Below are 23,845 nucleotides of genomic sequence, written 5' to 3' on the forward strand. Positions count from 1 at the left end.
AAACAAAATTAACAAAACCTTTCGAACTACGATCATGGTTTGATTTTGCCTCCTCAGGCGGATACGTAGGCAGTCCTTTCTTATACAAGAAGGATACAACCATCCCCACACAAAAAAATCACCCATATCCACTTAAAAAAAAAAAAGGGAAAAACATTCCCTTTCCCATAAACATACAAAAATGAGCCTTTCTCTCTTCCCACAAAATCCCCTTTCACAAGTGCATTGTTTAGGATAATTCAAACCGAATTGCCTTCACAAAATGGATGGAAGAAACAAGCGTTCACAATTTCTTTTAACACAAACAATCCTCTTATTTAATTAATCATGAGAAGGATTACAAACTTGATAATAAATAAAGCTAAGCAATTCAACAACTTGTCAAAGCTAGAATGTCGACTAAGACAGCTCACATAGTAAAACTAGCACAAAATACACAATACATAGCTAGTACAACATAATAAAAACTCACAAACACTATTACAACATAATAGTAAAATGGGTAATGAAGGTCTTCATTCTTCCATTCTACCCTTGCCTTTGCCCCCGGGGTACATCTTCCCCTTGTTCTTCTTGTTGGCCCGCCTAGCTTGGACTTCCTCTTTGGAACGGATCCACAACGGATCTACAACGGCGACGGCATCCGGTCTCTTGCAAGACCCCATACTCGGCCCTAGTCGAGCCCAAACATGACCCACTACCTCTTTGGGACCCGAGCATCTCCTCTTCGGTGGCCTCATTACATCTGGGCTTACATCATCGGCGAAATCGTCAAAGAAGGCATGGTTGGCCTTGCCAACCTCTCTATACTTCAAGTCGACGACCTCGTCCTTAAGAGACTTGGACCTTTCCACCAAGGTTTGATCTCTTGACAACTTGACATAAGCAGGAGTCACCCATGTCGTGGCAACAGGGTTTGGTACCTCCCAAATCGGCCGAGTGGCCCACCACCTTTCAAAGATCTCCACAATCTCGGAGTTTCGAAAAACACTCTCTTGGACGAGAGTATCTTGAGTGGGCACCTTTTATTGACGCCCCATTTGCCTCATAAGCCTTTCGGGATAAATGAAGGAAGCAACCTTCAAGCCCACCACCATCAAAGAACAAGAACAAGCGGCCAAAGCGGACAACCCCGTGAAGGACCTCAAGTGCCGCCATGGTACCACCCAACGGATATGAAGACCACCCTCCTCCACTAATCTCGAGGTCCAATAGGCCTCAGTGGATGCAAAACTATCCGAGTACAACTTTTTCCTCATAGTAAGGTGACTGAAGGAGTAAGAAAAAGAATCGGCCGGAGGCTCTACATACCTTAGCCTCTCCAAGAGCCACACTTGGAGGATCGTTGGAGATCCAAACGAGGGAGCTTCTCTCCACAAGAGCCTTTCTTATCCAAACGAGGGAGCTTCTCCTAGCCACCTCCGAGACATTAACATCCAACCGGTTTGAGAAGATGTTGATAAGAGCCAACATATCCACACCATGAAGAGCAAGGAGAAAGTTCATTTGGCTTGTTGATAAGCCCAACATTGAACGAAACTTCTTTTTGTAGCACAGCCGAGTCGGAGGAAGCAACGGAGTACAACACGACCACCCTCCAATGACGCCCACTTCTTCGGCAAGAGGCCAAATTTCACCTTTCGGGAAAACGAAAACATGATGTTTCGGATCCCAACACCGAGAGCATGCGTCAAGGAACGAGGATTGCACCTTGACTTGACGAAGCACCAACAATTGACCAACTCCCATCACAACGAGTTGATACTTCTCGGGAGGCGATAAATCCCGACACCAATGTTGCAACCTATTTTCGAAAGCATCCATGAATTATTTTTGTGGAAGAAGAAAGGTTTTCGTAGAGATGTTTTTCGTGTTTCGGATGATGAAACAATGAAGCACAAACGTCCTTATTTATACAAAACAATCAGCGCTTTTTTTCGAAAAAGGGGAAGCTCATTTGCATCGCCTATGGCCTCGTGCCTCAATGGGCTGCTTCTCAGGATCCACACCTTGATTTGTCCCTATCAAGTTCTGTTTCGTCCTGACACCTAGTTTTTCTCGCCTCAAGGCTCGCGCCTCTTCGGGCCTATCCGACACGGTTTCCATGACGCAGCTTTAAACATAGGAGTTTTTCTCTTCTTTTTTTAAGGGGGAAGGGCTAGTCGCTCCGATTCGCGATGGATCATTTCCATGTCAATTGAAATGTTTCCATGTGAGTCGAAAATTCCAAAAGTTTTCCGCTTTTTTGCATTTTCCCCAAAAATCGAGAATTGGTATCGCGACGTCAATTTTCTTTAAAAATTCAAATTCTTGCAAATCTGAGTCTTGATCTCGCAAATATCAAATCAAATACACTCGCAAAATGTCGTTTAAAATTCATCCATGATGGTTTAAGTTATAGTTTTTCGAGTCGCAAAGCAATTTTCGGCAAAATTCGACGCAATTTAATTCAAACACGAGTTAATTGCTCAAAATTTCAAAATCATTTTCTTTTGAAAAATCCAAACGTGACGACTTGTCGCGGAATTTTCAAAATTTCAATTTTAATTTTTAACTTCGAGTCATTGTGGTTACTTTTGTTCCCATTAAACGCTTTCGCGTGTTTACGTGTGTGCATACGTGCTACCGGTTGCCTGTTTTCAACACTAACGATGAAGGAAAAAATGCCGAAGCAATAGGGGAATTAGCTGCTGACCGTGCTTCTCCAAAACACAACACAAAAAAAGGCAAACAAAACAAACTACAAACCAAAACACATATATACAAACCGCCTCACGCGAAATGTACATATATACAAAGAAAAGTCCAAAACACGGAGAAATAACTACAACTACTCAGCGCCTCCCGGCGGACCAGTCTTGGTCTCCCGAGGAGTCGTGGGTAAAGCAGACACCACCTCTTTTTCAAGAGAACTCTCCAACGTCTCGTACTCCATCGTGACGCGAAGCTCCTCTGCCGCAGCCAACTGAGCCCTATGAGAGGCAATCTCCGCATCTCGGCTCCACAACCCGTCCTCACGGCGCTTCAGCTCCTGGTCCCGACTGATGATCCCCAGCTCCTATGCCTGGATCATCGACCTCGCTGCGTCCAACTTAACACAGATCCGAGCAAGCTCCGCCGAATCCGCAGTACCCTGTAGAACACAATACAGGTCGTCAAGATCTAAAATGTGAAATGCAACACAAAAAGATACCAAACATCCAACAAAAGGCACATGCGAAGCCAAGAATCCCTCGCAGCCAGGTCACCAGCAAGTGCTCTCCACCGGTTAGCCATCTGGCACAGAGCCTGATGACTAACGGTCGATACCTACAACTAGAAAAGCCTTTCAATAAAACAAAAACGCAAGGCAAAATACAAACAAAAAGGAGGGCTCAAACCAGAAACTCACCCTCAAAATTGTCAAGCTCCACTCCATGCCAGTGTCTGTCACCTCAGAAGCCGCAGGCTCTAGCAGACGCAGCTGTAACTCCTCACCACCCGGCCCCTGGAAAGTGGTCTGTGTCGGGAAAGCTGGGGGCTGGGTCCTCATGAGCGCTTCGACACCCTACAATAGGAAGCCGCGTCAAAGGTAACAAACCCTCCCACCAAAACTCAAAAAGAGGCAATGAAACGAAGAACAGAGGAAAACATACCTTAATCGGGTACCAGGCAAGCCTCAACAAGCGGAAGGTGTCGTAGTCGGCCGCCCGTTACAACAGCTCCTCACCCCCACGGCTGTGAAGGTGCTCCTTAACCTCATCGGGTGTTAACTCCTTGAACAACATCCTAGGCGGATCGACCGGCACCACAAACGTCTCACTAAAACACTGACGAGCTAAATGCTCGCGCAGGTACCAAACCGGCTCGATCGCCATCTCGAGGTACAAGCGCTGGAAAGTGCTAGGTCGCAGATGCTCCCTGACAGCAGCCAGTACGCTTGTGTAGTGCTCCCAAGGCTACCCGACAAACTGCACTCAAGGCAAAGCTAATCAACTAACTGGGGCTTTCTAGGCTACCTAGTCATCCTATCTCTATCCTGTTCTACAAGACAAAAGAGATAAAAAGCAACGACTTATACATCACCAACCCTGAGGGAATTCACCCGACGCGTGCAGTCCTCGTAAGTCGACTTTGTCGACTTCTTCCGAGCCACCGTCCAACCCCTCACAGCAGGGTAAACCGAAGGCACGTCACCCGTCGTCTTCGGGCGCAGGGGGACGAAGTACACAAATAGCCAAGCCTGTAACAAAACACATCAATCACAAATCAGCAAATTTTCCAAAATTTGACAAAACTCAAAAAAATAAAATCAAAATCAGAATCGATCAAAAAAAACCCACAAAAATGCTCGTACCTATAAGATGAGGCCGGGACCAACCAAAGCGGGAGAACTCCCATCCTCCATCACCTCCGAACGAACCGCAGCGTGCAAGTAACGGTTAAAACTGGCCAAGGCCGGCGTCAACCAGTCGTACTGACCTAAGGCGTCCAGGTCAGCAAGCAGAGGAAGTACCTTGGTCGACAAGCGCTCACCCTTGTCACCAAAGTACGTGGTACCTAAGAAGTGCCACAACCACAACCGCGCCTCCTGCGCGTCAGGACTAGCCTCAGCCTACGGACTCGCTAACGGCGCCGGAACAAATCTAGCCACTCTCCCCCTGAAGTGGTCACTCGCATAGGAGTTCGCTATCAGGAAAGGAATGATGTTAGTCGGCGCGGGAAAAACATTCACTACGCCAAATAAGACATCCAATAACGGTCAAATAATACAATTACCATTTTTAAATAGAAACACGGGACCGTTATTGCAACGACGGTTGTTAAATATATACCACGGTTGTACAAATAACACGCGACGGTTATATAACATCAAGAACCGTTATAAAATGTTTTAAGAAACCGTTGTTAAATCTTAAGAACGGTTTCAAATCCGTTGTCGTAGTTTACTTCTGACAACGTCTTATCGTTCCAAAACCGTTGTTAAATAATATATATGATAACGGTTTATTTCGTTATCTTATTTAATTGAATGTCAAAATTTAACAACGGCTTTATTGCGTGGAAAACCATTGTTATATTCATCTGTTGACAACGGCATGTAACCGTTATCTATTTTTATTGATGAACTTTTGTCAATGGTTCTGCTTAAATAAACCGTTGTAAAAGTTTTAAATCGACAACGGTTATCGTTCGTTATCTTATATTTTTGGCCGTTTGAATGGGAGGGAAAATATGTCAACGGATATTTTCTAAATAAAACCGTTGTCAAATAATTGTTTGCAACCGGTTCTTTTTAACCGTTATCGTTTTTAATTTTTTTTTTTTAAAAATGATTTTTAGCCTGTTCTAGCAGCTGCTGAAATGCTATTTTTTCAGCAGCGTTTGTAGGAGCTGCTGAAATACTATTTTTTCAACTGCTGCTGAAAAATAGCATTCGAGCAGCTGTGCAGTGCAAAAATTCAATCCTGTATAAAAATATTACACCCCGCGATCAATTAAACCCAGTTTAAAAACAGTACAAACAGGATGATCAACAGCCAAAACATAACTGCTATTGAGAAAACAAAAGAAACCAATACACAATGGATCTATATATACACACTCGTACATAAAGCATGAGAAAACTATTGAGACTCCGCTAATGAAACAACATAACTGGCTCACATATTTCTCATCTGGTTGATGTCCTCTAGCGAATATTCTGGGGCTTTGTTGAGTATTAGTGGAAACTACAATTCAAAATATACATAATCAAAATAGATATAATACATGGAAGTATACAGAATTGAACTCAATTAACATCTGAAATAGTTTTTAAATCACACTAACCCGTATCGGAATGGTAGATAGTTTTCTGTTGATAACCTCCCACATGGACTGGCAAACGTAAAAGGCGCATTGTTTGTCGTCTGGTGCTTTTGGAGACTATTAGATAAATCATACACAAATCAGCTGAATTACATAATCAACCTCTCGGATAAACATTAATTAAATGATACGAGTAATTATTAAGAATACACTTACTAATGGCGTGATAAAATTGGAAACAGCGTCGCTTTCATATTTCCCAAGTGGACATAATCTTTTTTTTTTGCTTCAAGAACACTAAATCATAAATATACACACATGCCATTAAAATTTGCATATATATGTCTCAAGTCATACAATAACAAATGACATTATTGAAGGTTGTAAACTTACTCAGTGATCATCCTTACACAACTGTCAAAGGGTTTCCCTTCGTGAGAGTCAATCTAGTACACTGTTTTTGTTTCCACTTGGATTGCCTGTAGCACCCAATGCTTCCTATTCAATTTGGGACATTGAACTGTTAGTTCATTTACACGCATTTAAGCATGTTAATAATAAATTTATAGAACCGTAATTCATTATAATAATCACGTACTATACATACATATTCTCATTGTAGGGGGCAAGCCATAGTTTTTTGGACGACATCAACCGACGAGCGATACTATTGATTTGTTCTTTTTATGAAATTCTGTGCACAGAGAACGCCTTAGGACTCAAGAATCCGTAGGCGTGAATTGGGAACTTTCACTCAGCAATCTGATTATTCAGGTACCTATTACGCCACATGGAACGAAAAATGTTATTGTAATTGATAATTTTAAAAAACATCATTATTCATAAATGGAAATGACTAAATAGTTTTATTAATAAAACTTACTTCATCCAAATCAAAATGTGAACAGCATCTAAATTGTCAAGGTCGACAAATTCCATCAGTTGCTTCGGGTCCAGTACGGCTATATGAGTTGCGCCCATAATTTCCTCTTCAATGTTAATCATGACTACATCCCCTCTAGGTGACTTCATTACAGCCAGGTTGTGCAAAGCCATCAGCGAAGCAGTTTTCATTTTATTCTTTTATTCACACGATTCATAATAAGAATCATAAGCAGGCATGACTGCAACAACTTCCGTTGACGTAGTAGTAATTGCTTTAGCTGCTCCCATGGCTTTGCTTAACTTCTGCAAATGTAAAGATTAAAGTACTTACGATGTGTTAATATTCGTACCCTAATATATTTAAAGAACAAGTAATAATTAACGTCTGTGTATAGGTACCTCGGGGATGACAACATTGATGAGGTTGTTAGGCCATTGCACATAAGAGCTCAAGGCTTCTTTCAATTAAGTGACCCCTCATTAGGAAATGGTACTTTTACTTCCCCATACTCGTCTTTATATAATTGGGACACTTCCACTTTACTGCAATTGTGACGAAGGGGTATACTGTGAACCCCCGCGATAACGCGGAAAACATAACTTATAAATTCAAGCAGAAATTAGGAGATTTTTGAAACTTTTAAAATTTAAGCGCGGGTTCATTAAAATCCAAAACACAAATAAAGATTTACGGAAATAAAGTTTAAATTATACAAACGTGATGGTCAAGGTGAAGGAAAATATATCCCTCGAATGACAATACAATAAAAGGTGAGTCTAAGCAATCCTAATAAACCGACTACAAGGCCAAAGTGCTCACTAGCTCACACATGTCTTCACCCCATAAATTCACCAACTAGTACCTGTCATTCATGTAAACATGAACGCCACAGTCAGTGAGGAGTAACTCAAGGTTTTCCCAGCCACAAATTGTCAAAATGAACATAACAAAGAACTAAAACAGGTAAGTCATATAAGATACTTACAAAAGATAAGAATATCAAGTTTATATGTAAACATGGCAATTAAATAAGATGAAATAAGATAGACCAACATTAGCATAATAAAGATTCAACTATTCACGTGAGACAATTAAATAATATGAAAGACAAAAATACGGTCATTTAGGCAAAAGCACGCATTTCAACGAATTACAACATAGATATGATATTAGAATCCGAATCATGTGAAGCAGTTAAGTAAGGGATCAACCAATGTAAATTACAAGAATAGAAACTATAGCCGTTACTTGGAAAACCACTTAGCAAACATTGCACGGGACGTGGCTACTAATGTCACATTCATACTTATGGCTTGCATCTCACCATAAGAACGGATGAGAACATCAATCCCGACGATCATATCGCAACTAAAGGGCTTATAGCTCACCTCTAGTATCCGATAGGACCAAGACTCTCACAACCAAACAATACAAGGCACAACTCTTGCCTTGAATGACATATACCAATATCTATAACCAAGCAAGACCTTTACTACTCATATATCATTATATAATTCCCCTGGTATGACGACAATGGTACTCCCAAGATTGAGTCCTAGTCTAAATCTGGCCAGACTCTCGGGACAGTACAGTTCCCGATTCGACATGCGGTAGAACGGTCTGCATCCAAGACTCGAAGACAGATCGGAAATCGAGAACCCATAATCGGCAAGACAGTCCGAAAGAGGCGAAAGATATGAGCTAAACCCACGATCGGCAGGACAGTCCGAAAGAGGCATAAAGATAAGTCAAGCAATACGGTATAGCATAATGGCCTTATCATAAGAATACGACCCTTCACAAGTAATTATTTATAACAAGTCTTTCATACTTGTATAATATTAACCAATATCTCATTTCATAATTTAACACGCCGGTTAAATGAAATATAATGAGCGGTAATGAATAGTTTACGTTATGTGAAATTACGGAATAAAATGGAACCGACACAAATGACTCACTCTTAAGCCCAATAAATAAAATATGAGAACCTAATAAAAGAAACATGTTAAGCCCAACAAGTAAATCATGTGAAGTCCAACAAACCAATTATATGAAGTCCAACAAATGTGACATAACAAGCCCAATTAAATAAGTGTGACGAGTCCAAATGAATAAATATGACAAATGAACGATATTTAACGAATTACGTTATATAAAGCACGAGACGGAATTTAAATATTTCCAATAACTCAGAATTGGCACCAAAAGTACATAAAGCGTGGCCCAATAACATAGGATGTAAACGAGCCCAATCAAATAAACGAGACAAGCCCAACTAGATAAATAAGACAAATAAACCCAATTGAATAACCATAATAAATCTCAATCATTTAGTAACCAATATTCACCAACACCTTTTAAACAAGGGAGGATGAAAACAAGAAGCACAAGCCCAACTGATAATACATAACAAGTCCAAATAATGGAACATAGGAAGCCAACTCGATAAACAATGACTAGCCCAAGGCAATAACAAGACAATAATTATTCAAAAATTCCATCACAAAAATCAATCATTAACCTCCTTTTTTATTGGTTATATGGTCACTCGTTTTCACTTAGGAGTTATTTGAGAGAAACTTCTAGCCTACGTTAGTACTTCATTGCCATTATAGTCATCAAGTGACGACTTCACTGGAGGATTCGGTGATTATTGTATCCATTGCTAAATAGAAATACAGTAGGGTAGGCGATCTCAGGCAGAGCAAAGCAAAACTGTCCCAAAAACAGTACAATCCCCTGCCCAAACCCGTGCCAAAACAGGACCATTTACGAGCGCATTAAGACGGAAATTCGTCATGTAAACATACGACATTAAAACAATTCAAATAAGCACACAAGTCGAGTATTATTCCGACACATTCAACCATTTATATATAAAAAAAAAAGCAAAGAACCAAACTTTAAGACAAAAGAGTGAAAATCGAGTAAGAGGGACGAAGTTTCGACACTTTGTCGAGTAACCTATCACCGTTACCTCGAAAGCGCTTTAATCTTCAAGAAAGCTGTCCACAAAGCAGGGGTCTACCTCCGGGTCTTTGAATCCTTCATCAAGGAGCAAGAAAACGGAAGATTTAAGGCAAAAACCGAAACTTTTATAAGACGGCGAATTTCGAAACCACCACAAAAACGAGACTTTCTTACCTTGAAAGAAGGAGGAAGGAAAGGGGAAGAGAATGGTACAAGAATTATGGAAAAAGGTTGAGTAACGAGGGAGAAATCCGGGTTTTAAGCTCTGACAAAAATGGTGTTTATGGCTTGAGTTTACTGCATTGTTGTTGCTGGTTTTCCTGGGATTTTCGAAAAGGAAAGGGAAAAGGGTGAGTTGGGATTGGTCTGTCTTATTTTTGGTGTGAGTGTGAGAGTGAGATTATTATATTAGTTAGGTGAAGAAAGTAGGTGAGTGTGTGTATGTGTTGTCGATACGGGATAGGTCGAGGAAAGATTAGTCTCACATGTGAAAATGTGACGGTCTTTTAATAGACGGAATTATGTTTATATCTTAAGACGGAAACATTGATATTATTATTATCACTATTAATACTATCCGAGTAAAATACGTATTTTTATATAAATTAGGCTTTAAAATATTACTTTTATAAAAATCATGTTTAAAATAAAATTAATAAAATTAAATAATTTAAAAATATAAAATAAAGTAATAGAATAGTTAAATAAATTATAAATGTCAAACTGAGAAATTCGCGGGTGTTACATGTGGGATTTATCTGTATGCATCCCTTTAATTTTTAAGGATTATAACGAATTATAATGATGAAACTAGTCATAAAATTAAATTTCATAAACAAAATCGTAAAGGATTAAGAAATAACCTTCGGTCCTAGCAAAAACGGCCTAAGAACAATATCAAAGTTGATATTCGCCTATCAGTTGCACCCAAGACGATATGAGATATGCCCTTAACTTGTTGCTAGAATCGATCCCCAAATTTCAGTAAAAATTAGGGTTTTTGTTTTTGTGTTTTGATGAGAGGCAAGAATGGGAAAATTAGGTTAAAAAAAATCACCTACTCTCCCCTTATAAAACCGGGTATGAGGAGAGAATAGGGTAGATTTTTCTTTTTCTTTTTCCGGCCCATATTACCGAAATTAAGAGAATAAAAATCTCTTTTTTCGGTTTTTTGTACTTACCCAAATTAGGATAAAATCCTCGTATTTTTGGTAGTATGCAAAATGTATAAAATGTATTATTTATAAATTGTCATTTAGTGAGGATCGATCCCACAACCTCTTGGTTTGAGTACCCTTACTATTACCACTATGACACATTCATCTTGTTGATTAAATATAACCGATTACATTTAATTACGAATTAACATATTAATTCGTCCAAGATTAACATTATATTTATTAATTAAATATAACATATTATATTCAATTTATTTAATTGTGATTAATTCGTCTTAGCTAATATTATTTAATCGGCATTAAATAATCGTCTCATCAACACATTGACTAACTGTTTAGTCATATAAGGCATCAATGTGATTACATTTCCATAACCACATCTCTCAAACACATCCTATAGGTGTGACCTTTAGGGACCAGTTGATCACCACCATCTGTATGATAATAACGTCAAACTTTCTAGCAAGCCAACCGTTATTAGGTAATCGTTAATCAACTGATTAAATACGAAGTATACCCTTGTGAACCTGTAAGAGATTTACAAATGTTATCACACTAATTTGTGGAGGACACAAGCTCCAACAAACTCCCACTTGTCCTCACAAGTGTATGTGCGATAACCGATTCTCATATCCTAAAATTTCTCCCACTCAATGTAAAACAATTTGCAAATCTGTATTCACAAAGGTCATATTTTACAAGCGATCATTATCAAGAGTGGTTTCCCCGACTAGAGAGTAACTAAACTGATAAACGAATCATCATTCGAGCATGGCCATGCATTTCAGTTACAACTCCTCGAGTGGCCCTGAGAAATAACTATACCTGATAAAGGTTGGATATTTTCCTCAACTCGAATCCTGCAGATGTAAGCACAGTATGAAATGACCCAGAAAAAATCTACTTAGCCTCGATTCACGGCGCAGACCGTGAAAAAGAAACCAAAGTCACCCAAAAACTGCCTTAATCTCAAGAGACCGTCGATAGTCAAAAGAATCGACTCTAGGAACACAATGGATGTCCTATCCACGACCTGGCACCGAATGTTTTTAAACATTTAGGACTCCATTACGTTGTCACAAAAATTTGTCCTACGAGGTATCGTTATAATAGCCCACCATCAATCGACTGCACAATATAATAGCCAGAGTTATCAGCTCTTGTAGGCGATTACGGACCAAACAAAATATAATGTAATTCAGTTCACTTTGTGGCGTTCAAAGTTGTCAGTACAATCCACATGAAAAACAAAATATTATAATAAAACGATGAAGTTATAAATAGTATATGAAAAAGATAATATATCAAATTCATAATTAACTACTACAACTCAGGAACACGTTTAATTCCCATGGAAATAACGTACCCTTCATGCTTATCAAAATTCAACGGTTTAGTGAGAGGGTCCGCGATGTTATCATCCGTTGCAATCTTGTCAATCACTATCTCTTCTTGCTCCACGTAATCACGGATCAGGTGAGCTTTCCGATGTACATGTCTAGATTTGTTGCTAGACTTAGGCTCCTTAGCCTGGAAGATGGCACCTCTATTGTCACAATAGATGGTGATCGGGTCATTCGAACTAGGAACTATCGTAAGTCCTTGTAAGAATTGACGCATCCATATCGCTTTCTTAGTTTGCTTCGAAGCGGCATAGTACTCGGATTCGGTGGTAGAATCTGCTACAATACTCTGTTTGGAACTCTTCCGGTGACCGCAAAGCACCATTAAGAGTGAAGACGAACCCGGACTGAGATTTTGAATCATCTCGATCCGTTTGGAAGCTAGCATCTGCGTAACCGATTGCGCATAGCTTAGTATCGCCTCCATAAGTCAATACCCTATCCTTAGTCCTCCGTAGGTACTTGAGGATATTTTTAACAGCTATCCAGTGTGTTTCACCTGGATTCTTTTGGTACCGACTCGTCATACTCAAAGCATATGCCACGTCTGGATGTGTGCATATCATGGCATACATGATTGATCCTATTGCAGATGCATAAGGAACACGACTCATTCGCTCAATCCCTTCAGGCGTCGTGGGTGACTGAGACTTGCTCAACTGCATCCCAGACGTCATTGGAAGGTTTCCCTTCTTGGAGTTGGTCATGATGAACTTCTTAAGAATCTTATCCAAATAAGACTCCTGACTAAGTGATAACGTCCGTCGTGATCTATCTCGGTAGATACGGATTCCCAAAATGCGTTATGCCTCACCCAGATCTTTCATCTGGAAATGGTTCTTCAACCATTCTTTAACCGAAGATAGGAGAGGAATGTCATTCCCAATCAAGAGTATGTCATCGACATACAATATCAAGAATACAATCTTGCTCCCACTCGACTTGATATATAAGCATGGTTCCTCGACTGATCGAGTGAAACCATACTCTTTTATCACTTGGTCGAAACGATGATTCCAACTCCGAGAAGCTTGCTTAAGTCCATAAATGGAACGCTTAAGCTTGCATACTTTCTTAGGATGTTCAGGATCTATGAAACCTTCGGGTTGCACCATGTACAACTCTTCCTCCAAATAACCGTTTAAGAAGGCGGTTTTCACATCCATTTGCCAAATTTTATAGTCATGAAATGCGGCAATCGCTAAGATTATCCGAATGGAACGTAGCATGACTACAGGTGCAAAAATCTCATCATAATGCAATCCGTGCACTTGAGTGAAACCTTTTGCCACTAGTCGTGCCTTATAGGTATCTCAGTTGCGCGTCTGTAACGCTTTATTTTGTAAAGCCATTTGCCTTTGTAGAGGTTTTACCTTATTAGGTAAATCAACTAGATCCCATACGTCATTCTCATACATGGAGTCCATCTCGGATTGCATGGCTTCGAGCCATAGCTTTGAGTCAGAACAGGCCATAGCACCTTTATAGGTAGCGGGTTCATTACTCTCTAGGAGTAAAACGTCATTCTCCTCGACCATACCAATGTATCTGCGCGGAGGATGAGAGACTCTACCCGACCTCCTAGGTTCCTCAGAATATTAACCATGTCATCGAGTTGGAGGAACCACTTCCTCCATCTGTTCCTCGGTTGTTGGTTCCGGGAATCTCCGACACTCGAAGGTTCTATTACTCATCTTGTTCTCGAGAAATTCTTTCTCTAAGAACGTCGCACTAGCCGCAACAAAAACTCGATGTTCGGTAGGCGAATAGAAGTAATGACCAAATGTTCCTTTTGGATAACCTATAAAGTATGTCTTGACTGATTGTGGGCTGAGCTTATCCTCGTGTCTCCACTTGACATAAGCCTCGCAGCCCCAAACCCGAATAAAGGACAAGTTAGGTACCGTTCCCTTCCAAATTTCATATGGAGTCTTGTCGACAGCTTTAGTCGGACTTTAGTTAAGTATAAGAGCAGCTGACAAAAGAGCAAAACCCCATAATGAATCAGGCACTACCGTGTGACTCATCATGGATCGAACCATATCAAGTAAGGTTCGATTTCTCCGTTCGGACACACCATTTAATTGAGGTGTTCCAGGTGGAGTTAACTGCAAAACGATTCCACAGTCTTTAAGGTGTTGATCAAACTCATTTGAAAGATATTCACCACCCCGATCTGAACGGAGTGCTTTAACCTTTCTACCCCGTTAGTTCTCAACCCTGTTCTGGTATTCCTTGAATTTCTCAAAGGACTCACTTTTATGCTTCATTAAGTAGACATATCCATATCTACTCAAATCGTCCGTGAAAGTGATAAAATATCTATAGCCATCTCTAGCGGTAATTGACATAGGTCCACAAACATCTGTATGTATGAGTCCTAATAGGTCACTAGCGCGCATTCCAACACCTTTGAAGGAAATTCGAGTCATTTTGCCAATGAGACATGATTCACACGTGCCATATGTAGAAAATTAGAATGCGGGAATAGTCCCATTATCGACGAGTTTCTTTACGCGTTTCTCATTTATGTGTCCCATTCGACAATGCCATAGATAGGTTTGATCTTTGTCACCAACCTTTAATTTCTTATTATTCATGTGTAATACTTTCGTGGTTTGATCTAAGATGTAAATTTCATTCATGGAAACCGCTTTGCCATAAATCATTTCATTGAAAGAGAAAATACAGCTATTATCCTTTATTAAAAATGAAAATCCGTCTTTATCGAGTACGGAAACTGAAATAATGTTCTTAGACAAACTGGGTACATAGTAACAGTTATTTAAAAATAACTCAAAACCACTAGGGAGTTGGATTACATATGTTCCCTTCGAGACAGCAGCAACTCTGGCTCCATTCCCGACTCGCAGGTCCACATCACCTTTTCCGAGAGGTGTGATGTTTCTTAGGCCCTGCAAATGATTACACAGATGAGAAGCACAACCAGTATCAAGTACCCAAGTTCCGAAAATTGCATGGTTAATCTCAATCATATGAATATAAGATGACATACCAACAGGAACGACTCGGCCTGCTTTGATGTCCTCACGGTAGACGGGACAGTTCCTCCTCCAATGCCAAGTCTTGTGACAATGGTGGCACTCAATGTCACCGCCCTTGCTCTTTGCATTGCCCTGTGAGCCACTAGTCTCACCGGGCCCACTCTTACCATTTCCTAGCTTCTTGAATTTTGGCTTTCCTACAGCTAGGTCGCCTGGAGCTTTGCCCTTACCTTTACCCTTGTTGGAAATCGTGAGAACATCCTGCTTCATGCTCCCACTCAATTTCATATCCTTCTCGGTCTGTACGAGAAGGGAGTGTAGCTCATGAGGACTCTTTTTCAAGTCATTCATGTAGTAGTTCGCCCTGAAAAGGGCAAAACCATCGTGAAGAGAATGAAGCATTCGGTCAATGACAATGCTCTCACTGATTTTTCAATCAAGTGCCTCCAACTTCTCGACATTCTCAATCATGTTAAGAATGTGTGGGCTAACCGGTTGGCCCTTTTGGAGTTTCGCATCAAAGAAGCGACAGGTATGCTCATAAGTAACGATCCTCGGTGCTTTTGAGAACTCGTTAGTGAGCGTGGTGAAAATCTTGTTCGCACTTTGGGCAATGAAGCGTCTCTGCAAATTGGTTTCCATTGCAAAGATGAGTACGTTCTTTATCGCACCCGCTTCCATAACGAAATCACTATAAGCAAGTGACTCGTTAACTCCCGCATTGGGGCCTGGGTTTACTGGTATTGGCTCAGTTAAGTACTTGAGCTTACCGTCAGCAATGGCAGAATTTCGTAGTGCTGCCTCCCAGTTCGCAAAGTTGGACCCATCATTCTTCAGTCGCGTGTACTGATTCATGTTGTCCATAACAACTTTCAGCCAGGACTCGCGTCCAAGTCTGGCACTAGGCATTGGGATTTCGTTGTTTCCAGCCATTTGTTGTAACAGTAAAATAAACGTGTTCTACACTGCGAAAAGAAGAATAAATAATAAGCATGTACATCGATTTTAATTTAAGTCTAATGAACTAGTGTCATAACGCGAAGACTCAAAACATTTATACAATTGACCTTCCTCAAGAATTATATAAATGATCCCAAGATTCAATTATCTGTAAATTGATAAGCCAACCTTTTGGCTAATTCTACCGTTAGAATTCTTGGTCGATAAATTTCTGTAAATTCTATCTTTAGTCCATCATAATCACGAGAAACTCTTCGGACTATAATGTTGAGATAAACTAAGTCAACACAAACTACTTACCCAACGTAGAAGGGGTCATATTATGCCTACCGACGAAGAAGGGATTCATAGTTGTTTGCCCTTATAAAGACTAATCTCAATTTCCGTTTTAGAGGAAGATCCCATCAACTTTATTTTAATTCATTTTAAGTGAACTAATATCTAGCATGCGTGAATGAATAAACTAAGGTGATGGCTTAATAAACATGTGACATCTGTATGTCTATGAAAATTAACATACAACCTATATGTGTCAATTTTCATGCATTTTAGTAGTAGGTGGTTTGGTTTTAGGCGGAAAATGATGCATAAACTATCATGTGAATGAAAAACAATAGGAATGAAAAACGTAAAAACAATAAAAAGTCCTAGTGTGGCCTATCCTATCAAAATGAACATTAAATACAAATTTGGAATCCATCCTTGGACTCGAGAAGCTTGTCTCGATGTTCCATCTTGATCCATGTAACGGGAGTGAGCTCCAATCTCCATCTTTAGTCTTCTTTGAAAATTACAAAAAATAAATTTACATAATAAACCTATTTATTACACTCTAATTTCAAAACCCAAAAACTAAAGAAAAATAAAGGAGATTCGAGATCTCATAATTACATAAAAATTATGTTTCCTTCATTCAACGATTCATTCAACAAAAGAAAAGCATCAACTAAAAAAAATAAACATGCAAGACATAATTCTTTAATTATGTAGATTAATTTTATCCAAACCACCTATTTAATTGATTAAATTAAGTGACAATTCCTCAATTAATCACATTAATTTTAATCTTAATTCATATTAAACTTGTAATATGAATTTAATCCATCAATATTTTAAACTGCTTTAAAATAATTAGGTATCTATGAATTATGAACCGCTTCACAATTATTTATCATACATTGAAAATTTAATGTATAATCATAATAGGCCATAAAAACAAAATAAAAAACCTTTTTTTTCTTTTTGAGGCTCGGCAAAATAGAAAAAAAACAGGGAATTTTTTTTTTTTTTTTATAAACAAAGCCCTCGGCAAAACCAAAGAAAAAACAAAAACAGCCGGTTTTTTTTTTCTTTTCTGCGGTTTTTCTGTAAAAGCCAAAACAAAACATTTTTTTTTTATAATCTGGCCACTGTGAACAGTAACCGAAACACAAAATTTTTTTTTTTTTTTCACGGCTCAAATTAAACAAGAACCCTAATGCCGCTTTTATGTCTCTTTTGCGGCAAAAATGCCCTAAAACAAAAATTCGATGAAGGAAATCATTTATAGTTGCTATTAGAACATGATTAGCATATGAATTAATAAAACATGATTAATCGTATATGCCAAAAACTATATAGCAAAAATAAATTTCTATATCAACGACATGACGATTCCATTTACAATTTTAACTTAATCTTCATTAAATCAAAAAACTACCAATTTATCATATGTTTATATTAACTAATTAAACAACAATATGAAAAATCGAAATGGAAATAATCATCAAAAACAAGAGCATAAACTCGGCAGGAAAAAAAATCAAATCGGCAAAAAAATTTTTAAACCGAAACCCTAATTTTTTTTCAAAATCCCAATATTGTTTACATCCAATTTTTATGAAAATCATCAAAATTAAAATTCGTGGCCTTGGCTCTGATACCACTTGTGGGATTTATCTGTATGCATCCCATTAATTTTTATGGATTATAACGAATTATAATGATGAAACTAGTCATAAAATTAAATTGCATAAACAAAATCGTAAAGGATTAAGAAATAACCTTCGGTCTTAGCAAAAACGGCCTAAGAACAATATCAAAGTTGATATTCGCCAATCAGTTGCACCCAAGACGATATGAGATATGCCCTTAACTTGTTGCTAGAATCGATCCCCAAATTTCAGTAAAAATTAGGGTTTTTGTTTTTGTGTTTTGATGAGAGGCAAAAATGGGAAAATTAGGTTAAAAAAAATCACCTACTCTCCCCTTATAAAACCGGGTATGAGGAGAGAATAGGGTAGATTTTTCTTTTTCTTTTTCCGGCCCATATTACCGAAATTAAGAGAATAAAAATCTCTTTTTTTCGGTTTTTTGTACTTACCCAAATTAGGATAAAATCCTCTTATTTTTGGTAGTATGAAAAATGTATAAAATGTATTATTTATAAATTGTCATTTAGTGAGGATCGATCCCACAACCTCTTGGTTTGAGTACCCTTACTATTACCACTATGACACATTCATCTTGTTGATTAAATATAACCGATTACATTTAATTACGAATTAACATATTAATTCGTCCAAGCTTAACATTATATACATTAATTAAATATAACATATTATATTCAATTTACGAATTGTGATTAATTCGTCTCAGCTAATATTATTTAATCGGCATTAAATAATCGTCTCATCAACACATTGACTAACTGTTTAGTCATATAAGGCATCAATGTGATTACATTTCCATAACCACATCTCTCAAACACATCCTATAGGTGTGACATTTAGGGACCAGTTGATCACCGCCATCTGTATGATAATAACGTCAAACTTTCTAGCAAGCCAACCGTTATTAGGTAATCGTTAATCAACTGATTAAATACGAAGTATACCCTTGTGAACCTGTAAGAGATTTACAAATGTTATCACACTAATTTGTGGAGGACACAAGCTCCAACATTACAATCACCCCACCTTTTAAAAAGTTTCGTCCTCGAAACTTGAGAGTAGAAATGGAAGGTTATAAAAAATAAAACTGGACTTTTTGAAATTGGCAACCAAAACATTAAAAGGTCACTCTTTGTGAGAATTAAAATTCTTTTAAAAGTTTCAAGTAGAATTTTCCAACAGAACCAGATTCTCATCAAAGGAACGGAAGTGTTCTCGTTGCACATTCAAGAACATCATACTCCAAATTAAAGACAAGGTCAAATCTCAAATCATTTGCAGAAATCCAAAAATCAAAATACTTTGAGAATATTTATGAAGAGTTTTCAAAGGTATAAGTCTCCTTTATGGAACGAAATTTCTCTTGTCGTGCACACAAGAACGCTAACTTTCCAAGTCAAAGGCAAATTTAAAACAAAATCATTCGCCGATAAGCGTAGGGCAAGTTATTAGACGCCTTTAATAACGAGCCTTAACATCCCATCAACGTTAAAACCAATTGAAAATGATAATCCACTCAAATTTTCTTTTGCAAAAGCCAAAATAAAAATAAAAGTTTCAATTTTAAACTCTAAAAGGAGTCAAGTTCTTGAAAATATAATTTCAAACTTTGACAAAGAAATTATAAATAAATCAAAGTTAGTTAGAAATTGAATAAACTTAAAAGCAACTCGGGTTTAGCAATCAAAAATCATAATAACGGAGCCTATAATCAAAGAACAAATAGGGAACTAAATCAAATTTTTCATTTCCAAACCTTTAACATAGGTAAAGTTTTGTAAAAGTAACATAAATTTTTAGCAAGGAACCAAAAGTGGTAGCTTGAAATGTTTAGAAATTGTACAAATTGAAAAGTAACTTAGACCAACAGAGAGCTATGATGAACCTCCTAAGGGTAAGAGTCGAAGTAAGGTTAACAAGGATGTCAAAGATCCCGACGAAGCGAGGAAGCGAGGAAGAGAGGTATGAACGGTAACGCTTATGGTCAAAGAAAAAGGAAGATTAGACAACAAGAAAATGCCAGATACTCAGATCAAAAATAACAACATCAACCTAAGCGGTTCCGAAAACTTCCTAACAACAAAACTCATAACCACATCACTTCCAAGGATTTCCTCAAAACACTTACTGATGTGAACATTATTTGCACACATTTAGTCCCCTAATTGAACCTAATTTTGCATACTTTTATAACATTTCATGACCATTCTATCCGTCAAATGCTTTCTATTTTGCTTTCCTAGTGAATTTTATATGTTTTGAAGGAAAGGAGATAATAAGGCGGAAACTCCCGTCTTTCGTGTATATTTGGAAGCTTATTGACGATATTTGATGGACTAGTATGAAGAGGAGGCGAGAACTAAAGACTAATTCTACAAGAATAAGAAGAAAGTGAAGAGAAGGATTCTGAAGCAGAATCCGAGCGGCCAAAGAGGCAAGACGCCCGTCCAAGAAACATAATCCGAGCGTCCAAGCCTCGAAGACGCTCGGATTCCTCTGCTACAATCCGAGCATATTTGCAGAAAGACGCTCGTCCACCCCTGCAAGAATCCGAGCGGATTCCCCTCCTGGACGAACGGATCGCGGCGTCTTCAGCTGAGATGCTCATCTCTCCGAAAAGACTAGCATTTCCCTGCTTAGAACTCAAAAATGTAATTACTAATTTAGCCTTAGTTAACCTAATGAAGCTCTACCATATATACCCCACTTTTAGATAATCAAATCATGAAGTTTTTAGAGTATAGAGCCTCCACATTAGAAATTCCTCCTAGATTAGATTAGGAATAGATTAGAATAGACTACTCTTTAATCTTTCCACAAAATACACATTAATCTCTCCTTAATTATTGTTCAAGTTTGTTACTTTTGGGTAATTGAAGATTATTGGGTTATTATTGGAGGATTGACAACCCTTCATCAATCAATCAAGTTTCTTCTATTATTCTTTGCATTATTATTTTGGAATCTCCATAGGTATAATTCTCTTAATCCTTTTTTTAATTATTGTTAATCTTTCTTACTTGTTCATCATGTTTAACCTTGTTGATATGATTGAAAATCTTGTTAGCATGTTAAACTTGATAATGAGTGAGTAGTTTCCTAGCTAGGATTAGTGGGTAATTAGGGAAACTAACATGGGGATTGATTCATGCTTAATCTAATATGTTCCCATAATCAAATTGCTTGCTTGTTGTGATGTCAACTTTATGCACATGTTATGTTTGATGAAATGCTAAGCCTATGAATCCTTGCATTTATAGCCATCTCTTATCTATCCAACTTGACTTTTAAGATATAACCCAACTCGAGTCTTGTTAGACCATGCATAGAAGTTGATTAGGAGGGTATTAAGTCGACTTGTAGGTGTTGTACAATCTAATCGATTCGGCTCCGGGACCCAACTCTTCCTAAGGACCGTAAGACATAAACCAACTCGGTTCCTCCACATCATTAATTTCTTGCAACTTTGTAAACATGTTTGTATGATCAACTCCCATGAATCTCATATGACCCCATGATGTCCTAGCACTTTTAATCAATTCTTTACATCCTTCCTTTTATTGCTTGTTTTACTTTATTGCTTGCATTAGTCTAGACACAACTACAATCCCAAACAAATTGTGACACTAGCATAAATTGAGATAGATAGACTTAGAACCCAAAGCACACCGTCCCATGGATCGACCTCGACTTACCACTAACTAGTTGTTTGTTAAGTATTATAAATGTGTTTTGATTGGGTGTACAACGACACGCTCACGTCAAAAATGGCGTCGTTGCCGGGGATGGTGCTATGTGATTAAGTTCTTACTTGTTTGTCTATTTTAATTGTGCTTTCACATTGAGGAACTTGTTCCTCAAGGATCGTTCTTACCGTTTTTGTGTAGTTACCATGCTTGTAGTTGTTTCCTTGTCTTAGCTATGATGGCTCAAGACTTAGTTTATGGAGTATGTGGTGGATCTTTTGAGTATGACTATGGGTATGGGGAGTTTGAGGAGCAAGTCAACACAAGCCTACCTTATTATTCATACAATGAAAATCCTAACTACTACCCCACTTTTTCCGACCAAAATCACCACATCCAATATCCACAACAACCACCCACTCAATACCCACTTCATAATGACTTTCAATTGCCACAATACAACCACTTTCACACATGCCCACAACAAGAAGATGGACCCATTCAAAATATGATTCTCCAAATGATGGGAGATCAACAAAACTTCTTCAAACAAATGCTAGAGGAAAGCCAAAAGAGGGACAATGTTCTTCAAGGCATTGTTACCCAAGGTGAGGAATTAGAGATTCAAATTGCCCAAATGAGAGAATCCCAAGAAACCACTCCTCACCACTCCTTAGACATTGATCATGAATGTGAATTTGAAGTAGTAACCTTTGATATGGAAAATAAGAAGTGGGAAGAGCCAATTTCTTTGAGCTCTTGTGAATATGAAAGTGTGGTGTTTGACGAAGAGGATATGAGATTGAGTAAGCCAAGTACTCTTAACCTTTGTGAGTATGAGGGTGTGTCTTTTGATGTGAATGTTGAGATGTTGGAGAAAGATTTGAATGAAGCCCCCATTTATGATTCATATGAAGATAGACATGATGACCAATTCATGCTTTACAAGAACTCATGGGATAAGGGAGCGGAGATTTGTGAGGTTGCTCTCCTTGAGGAACCTATCCTTGAGACATTTGAGATATCCTATCATGAAGATGAATGTCCTTTCCCTATCTCCCATGAAGACTACTTGACACCTACCATGGAGCCAATGATTGTTGAAGAAGATATGGTGGACCTTCTCCAAAAGGTCAAAGCATCATACAAAAGCTACTTGGTGGAAAAGCTCAAAGAGAAACTTGCTCGTGAAGCTACTTGTGGAAATTTGGCATCCACAATGACAACTTCTAAGGAACTCGATCATTAAACCCATGACAATTCTCCTTCCATCTTGGAAGGATTGAATAATCAAAGTGCTATCATCGTCACCAAAATTAAAGAAGTTGGTGAGTGGAAGTCTCCGGACAAAAATGAACCATACCTCGTACCTAGTGTTGACAAGAATCATGGGCTTATCGGTTTAAAGCATTGGGAAAGCTCTAGTGCCGAGGACAAGGTGAAACAAAGAACATGTGACAAACTTCCTTGGCCAAATTTCATGTTCAAATGGAGCGACCCATACTTGTGCTTATTTGGAGCTTGTTCACAAGCTTTTGATCTTCTATTGAGAGCTTGAGCTCTATGGACAAGAATTTCTACAATTTGAACTAGTTTGGTGGAGTCCTATCTCAAACCACCATTTGTAAGATATTTCTTGAAATCTCACTTTGTATAGTATTGTACATTTTTGCATTTTCATTTAATTTCTTGCATGAGAGTAGTGAGAGAGAGTTTTCTTACATTTTTATTGAGCAAAATTTCAGAAAAAGATAAGGAGGAACAACAAATTTGTGAAAGGGTGTAATTTCGCAAAGAAAAGAAAGAAAAGGAAGAAAAACAACGAAAGACGCTCGTCCCGAGGGCTGGACGCTCGTCCAAGGCCCTCATCAGATTACTGTTCAGCGTTGTCTCAGAATCCGAGTGGATTGCTCCAAAGACGTTCGTCTTCAATGAAGACGTTCGGATTCTCCTCGGGACGCTCGTCTTGAAGGGCACCTGAAGAAAAGAATTGGAACTATACCAAAATCCGAGCGGATTTTTGAGAAACCGCT

This window comes from Silene latifolia, chromosome 4, assembly GCF_048544455.1.
Source record: "Silene latifolia isolate original U9 population chromosome 4, ASM4854445v1, whole genome shotgun sequence".
NCBI lineage: Eukaryota > Viridiplantae > Streptophyta > Magnoliopsida > Caryophyllales > Caryophyllaceae > Silene > Silene latifolia.